This window comes from Nuphar pumila, chromosome 14, assembly GCF_984573655.1.
Source record: "Nuphar pumila chromosome 14, dmNupPumi1.hap1.1, whole genome shotgun sequence".
Taxonomy (NCBI): domain Eukaryota; kingdom Viridiplantae; phylum Streptophyta; class Magnoliopsida; order Nymphaeales; family Nymphaeaceae; genus Nuphar; species Nuphar pumila.
This window is the reverse complement of record NC_143262.1, coordinates 78,980,067-78,986,839: the sequence shown is the minus strand read 5'-3', so window position 1 is coordinate 78,986,839 and position 6,773 is coordinate 78,980,067.

The following is a 6,773-nucleotide window of genomic DNA, read 5'->3' as shown; positions in this document are numbered from 1 at the left end:
TCAAGGCTTGGGCTGGACCTTAGGCCATGCCTCAACTATATACCCTCATTATATCTTTTATTTTCATTCATGCCACACATGACCCAAGTAGTACAAGAATGCCCACAACCCAAAAAAATATTACACCCATACCATGCCGCCCAATAGAATCGCCAAGTAGGCTAGCCGGCCAAGGTAGGTGCATGTATCATTCTTTCACCCTTCAAAATTGCCTTATCCTCAAGGCAAGTAATCTGAAAATCTGGACATCACGTCTTTCTCTTGCCCTCGCTTGGCTGTATTTCATTATCTTGGGCGTTCAAGCGGTCTCTTTGTTGTGAGTCATTTTACTCTCCTTAGTCCTTGAACTCCCACCCAAGTAGAGAGGTATGGTGGGTGGTTTCCTCTCATATAATGACTCAAATAGTGTCACTATGGTGTCCATATAGTTGCCCAAAGTATATGTTCTTTTCTTCCTTTCAAACTCCTGGGATGCCATAAAACACTTGCATTTGGTTGAACACTTTGTTGGCTACCCTTTCATATAAGGTATTGTGTTGAATTTCTTCTCAAGTTCCCATCCCACTTTCTTGGTTTACGTCTTGCCTTCTCCATGGCAAAAACTCATGAAAGCCATACGAGAATACATTTACTTTTGCATTATCTTTCTCACCTTCATTTGGCTTCACACCCTTGTGGGGCCATGCATTATTCGATTGATTAACTATTACGATTGAAATTTAGGGTTTATGGTTTCTCATATGAGGAAGCCCCTTTGGCCCTTGAAAGACCTCTTTGTATTCTTTGTAAAGTTTCTTAATTTCTAGAGCTAGGGTCTCTTGGGATAAACTTGGACACCCTAGAATCTTCATTGTGAAGAATTAAGGGCTAGCCTTAGCCTTTTCCATGTTTGGCTTGATTCCGATCTCTTGTAGGGGAGTTTTATTTTGAGCTTGGATCTCAACCCTTTGATCCTCTTACTTTAAAAACTATTTTAAATTCTTAAAATCCCATATTATACTCCCTAGGGTCTACAATCATTGCTTCCCTAGCATGGCATCAACCCCCTTGAGAGAGGGCACAAACATGTTAACCCAAAATATGTTGCCCTTGAATCATGAGCTCTATGTTTGGGCATTAGCCCATGCACTTGAGCTTCAATCCATTCCCCACTACTACATCTAATTGGTGTTGGGGTAGGACCTTACATTCCAACTTCTCGGTTGTATCGGTGCTCAATATGGAGATGGGAGAGCCTTTGAGCTTCCCGGTCACTCGCATGCATTGGGGTATTATCACCCCAGTTAAGGCATGCAAAGAGATCAAGTTTGTTTTTTCTTGGTCAACCTTGATAGTTAATAGCATTGAACTAGACTAGTGGGTCTAGCTTCCTGTACATCAATCACAATATACTTTTTTTAAACTAGCAATTAAGGTCCCAGTTAGTGAGTCTTCATTCTAACCCCTCACTAAGTTACTTAGACATTCAAGCTCTGCTTAGTATTCTTGAACACTCTCGTTTTGCTTGATTCTTGATAGATTCACGTTGTGATTCTCAAATGCAGTTGTTCTAAACCTCTTTTGGCTGGCTTGTGAGAGGGATGTGCAGTTGAGTGTGCGAAAGTAACTCTCATACTATTGATACCAACATATGACCTTTTCTTCCAAGTGCAAGGTGGCTAGGTGCACCCTTTCTTACTCATTGGCTTGGGAGTGCTTAAAGTATTGCTCAACCTTGAATTCCCAACTATGTTGGTCATGTCCACCAAATTTTGGGAAGTCCACACAAGACTTTTTGGTGTGGAAACCCCAGTTTTGGTGACAGAGGACTTGGGTTGGTCCATTGATGGTGAAGATTGGTCTACACTCTTGCCATATCCATTGTTCGATGCTAATAAGGCTTGTGTCATCTCTTTGATGTTATGCATATCATTTTCCATTCTCCTCTTATTGACTTCTTCAACCTCAATAGTCAAGTTCTCAAGTTTTTCTCCATGTCCAACCCTCTATCCACTAGATCTTGTGCTCTAGTAGTTGTGACACTAGGTTTAGTCTTAGGTTTTGGTCTGGTTTTTGTGAGCTAGAAAATAGTTTAGTATTGGCTAGGATTGAGTCAAGGATGGATTTGGTTATCAAGTAGTCTACAGTCAAAATTTAGGGTCAAATAGATAAGTCTAAGTCAAGCTAAGAGGGTTCACAATAGCAATAGGCCAGGTTTCGTAGGTTGTACAAAGTCTAAAAACAGGTTACACCACAATTTTTTCTCTCAACACAAATTCTAAAAATTTAAGGTTAAAAAAATAGACACATGTGGAAAGCTCCAGTAAAAAGTTTAGGCCCAAATTTCAAACTGTTTGGGAGAAATGATATTTTGAATTGAATTAATTTTTCTGGGTAAGTTCATGATGATACACAATTGTGGAAAAATAGGTTTCACCATAAAAATTTTTTCTAAGAGCACAAATGTCTAAAAAGTTAAAAATTGGACAATATCAAATTAACACATGGATGAAATCACAGTAAAAATTTGGGGCTCAAATTCCAAGGATTTTTGGGAGTTATGATTTTTTTAACAAGATCAATTTTCTGGGTCTAATTTGGCATAGCCTAAATAGAATTGACGTCATTCCAAGATCAAGAACTTGTTCTCTCAACCTCCAAACATGATCCAAACACCCAAACACATGCTATAGTTTTATTCTACACTCCAATGTACTTCTTACAACAGCAAAAAATAAGGACAATAGTAGAAAATTCACCGAAGTCCAAATCTTAAGCAAACAAGATCAAGATCTTGAGAACTCCAATGTGGGTTTGAGAAGACTACGTGAATTCAATCAAGATTCGATCCAATTTTCAATTAGACCTCCAAAAATCATGAATCATGCATCAATCAAGTTCTAACACTTAATATTTCAACATATATCTGACCCAAACTTGAATCCAAATAAGAACTCAAAAAATTTCTAAGAAAATCGCCCTCCTAGAAGCACATCACTAAGGTGGCCATGCAATGCTTGTTCAAATCAAGAATCTCACCCAACAATCATGCAAATCTGATATCAAAACAATTTTAGCATGGTTCTACTCCTTATTTGATGCTTTTCAACATATCTTGAATCCAAATTTGAATGAAGAACAAAACCAAATATTTATCAAAAAAGTCATCCAAGAGGTCCAAGTCTTGGAGCTTGATGTGTATAAAAATTTGCACTAGAATCAACAAGAATCACTATGATACTTCCAAATTCACCACAGAAGATGGATTTGATCGTCAATTCACCTATTTTTATTCCTTCCCAAGTTGTTCTATTTTTATTCCTTCCCAAGTTGTTCCACATGTGAACTATGATGTGATACATGTTATTGGGTTCTTACATGTAGATATTCTCCAATCCCTTTAACCGAGTGAGCTCCTCCAGCCGAGTAGGGCTCTTTAATGATTCTTGATGTGAAGATCTCCAATGGCAGCACCTTGGATCTTGCTGCTATGATACCAAATGTTATGTTTTCTCATTTGATGGTCTTAGATGTAGGAAATTGAAGGGAATTGAAGAAGAAATATGGGTGAAGGGGTAGGGAAAGCAAGAAGTATAGTAAGGAGATCAACTAGGGATGGCAGTGGAATGGGGGAAAATGGGGCCCTGCCCTACCTTGCTTTGTTTGGACCATGGATGGAGGACATGAAACAGGGATAAAGGTTAAAATTAAAACTCGTGCGGAGATGGAGGCAAGGATGGACTTATGCTTTCTCCCGCCTCGCCTCGCCCCGCCCTCAATCCTCGTTAGTAAAATAACTAAAATATTTTTAGGTATGATAGTGGACAGGGGAGAAATGGGATCCCGCACAGTCTCGCTCTGTTTGGATCAGGGATGGAGGACATGAAATGGGGATGAAGGTTAAAATCAAAACCTGTGTGGGCATAGAATTTTGAGACGGGGCAGGGGGTGGAGACCTTGTCCCCAGCCTTTGCTTCGGTCCACTGCCATCCCTATGATCAACTAGTTTGAAAGAGAGAGGGAAAGAGATATGCTTAGTTGGGTTGGTTGGGGTGAGAGGTTAGGGAGGATAAAGATGTTTAGGAAAATGATAAGTAGAATCTTTAAGTGGTTAAGGGTCTAACCACCCAAGCTTAATCTTTTTAGTGTAGGGATCACCCCAATAGAAAATTCACAAGTGAACTTCTCTCCACAAGTTGCATTAGAAGCAAACCCACAATGTACATGAAGATAATGATCCCAAGACTTGGGGTGGACCTTCCACATCCTACTATCTACCCCCATTACATCATTTATTTACATTCACACTACCCATGAGCCGAGTAGTACAAGAATGCCTAAAACCTAAAGCAATATTATACTTATGCCATGCCACCTAATAGAAGAGACAAGTAGGCTAGCCGAGCAAGGTAAAGTGAATATGTATCGGTAGGCTTGATAACAGCCTAATTAAGTAAATCTGTGTTCATAATTGTGTGGTTTGTGTGTGCATGCTTGGTAACAATTCAAAAAGTCTATTGGAGGGAACTATTGGTGGTATTGGTAGCCTAAAAATTCAATGGTATAACTGGTAGGAATCCATAAAAACTGGTTATTTTTTCTCTTTTTGTGCTCATCACAGGGAGAAGCAGATCAAGTGATACGATAAATTAACACAATTTATTTTGTATTTTGACATCACCGCCATTCGTGACCATTTTTGTGTAACTATGACATCGGCAGATCTAGCGAATGGTGGTGATGAAGCCACAGTGGTGATTTGACCTCTATTACATCTGAGAGAGAGAGAGAGAGAGAGAGAGAGAGAGAGAGAGATTTGCATGCCGTCTTCTTTTCTTGGTTCTTTCCAACGTCACTAGCTTGCCATCTACTCTAGTTTCTTTCAACTCGGTTGTCGGCAGATGTTCTGTCCTGCTGAACGTACCACACACCTTACTAGTGAAAATCAATTTAAGACATCTTCACCGTCCATTGCTTCATCCCACGTATGGACCATGAGGTCCTTGTATACAATGTGGACGGTGAGGATGCCAAAATCACTTTTCCAAAAGTCATGTTTCTTTGGGATTACCGAAGGCAGCCAATGATATGACTGGCTAAAGAACGTTGGGAACCAATGAAATACTCAAATGACCTCCATAATATGGTCAAGGACTTGATAAAATGGTGGTCATAACCATACGCCTCCACCTATATCTTCCCTGAAGGAGTGTTTGCATGTCACGGAAGAAGGTGCCACAGCAGCACCAGCATTGGCACATTTTTCCACGAAATTCAAATCATACTAACCCCATGATAACTGAATCTGTGGAAAGGGGTTCGAACGTGTAAAATGAGAGCTGCTTTCAGCAAGGAGGAAAGCAGCTCCTATGTTTGTGTTGCACTATGGGGCCGGTAGAAATGGTACAGGAGCTTAGGAGCTTATTCTGTTTTTAGAAAAAAAAAAACCATTTTTCGTGATATGCAAACGGGCCCTGACTATCACAAACAAAGTAAACCTAATTGGTGTCAAACATGTGAAACAACGCCCAACCCCACCTTTCCTGAACCATGTCAATGCCCACAGGAGGTAGGCGCGAGGCTGGCACTGCCTTTACACCATCTGTGGTTTTCCTAGTGGACACATCACTCAAAGTCTGATTGAACACTTTTTTATTGGCAAGCATGGTTTAGGCAGACCCCCACAAAGCATAGGACTCATAAACATTACAAAGCACACAAGTTGGAAAACCAGTCTGGAGGTTTGTCTTTCCACAGCCTATTTCTCTCGATAAAACCCATATGAGCCAAGCTACAAGCTGAAAAGTTACAATCTACCCACTCATATTGAAAAAGTTCAGAATTCAGCAACGATTGTGCGATATCTGCCTTCATAAGTATCGAAATTCCTCTCTCCTCCAGGATGCTGCGCTTGTTGGCAGCAAACTATATTTTTCTTGGTTGAGATTTGTTGAGACGTTCGCACGAAAATGGAATGGAAAAGTCAAAGGGCGAAAAAGTTATTTTGAAAGCCTGGCTCCAGCACGAAAACAAAGGTAGTGTGTTTGGATATGAGCTGTGATAAATGACATATTTGGATAACTCCCTACCCTTTTTGGTCATACCCTTCGCTTCATAAACTCCGGCCTCACTTTCTTCCACTCTCGCAGAGGAAAAAGGAAAACAAATCAAAGAAGGAATTGTAGGTTTGGATTTCCCATCTCTCAAATCTCCTCTTATATATTTCCAAGCTCCAACAAGCAAATTCTAGTCTTTTCAAATCAAAGAGTAAGGTTGAGCCTTCAAAGCAAGGTCTCATCATTCTTCATCATACCCATTTTCTATTCTTTTCTTAGCTTTGGTGGGTGATGATGAAAGAAGAGCATAACTTTGGAGAGGTAAGTTAGAAGTGTTTGCTGGAGAAGAAGTTCTTCATGCATGGCATCTATTATTTTTTCGAGTTAGAACTCTATATAGCTTGATGAAAGTTGATTGTATTATCTTTCTTTAAGCGAGTATCATTCTTATATTTTTGAATAAAAATAATATACTTATCTAGAATTATTTTTCTCATCTTTCTAGTGGATTTCTTTAATGACACTTGTTTTTAAGTTACTTGAGGTATTTCTTGAGGTTGTTGAGTTTGTACTCCAAGAGTAAAAACTTGATTTTGGATAGGAAGATCTTGAATATTGCTTTGCTCTATATTTATTTGAACAATGTCAGAAATTAAATCCCTTGGTTTGGCTCTATATTTCTTTAATGTCAGTAAAAACTTGATTTTGGATAGGAAGGTATTTCTTTGAGGTTCTTTT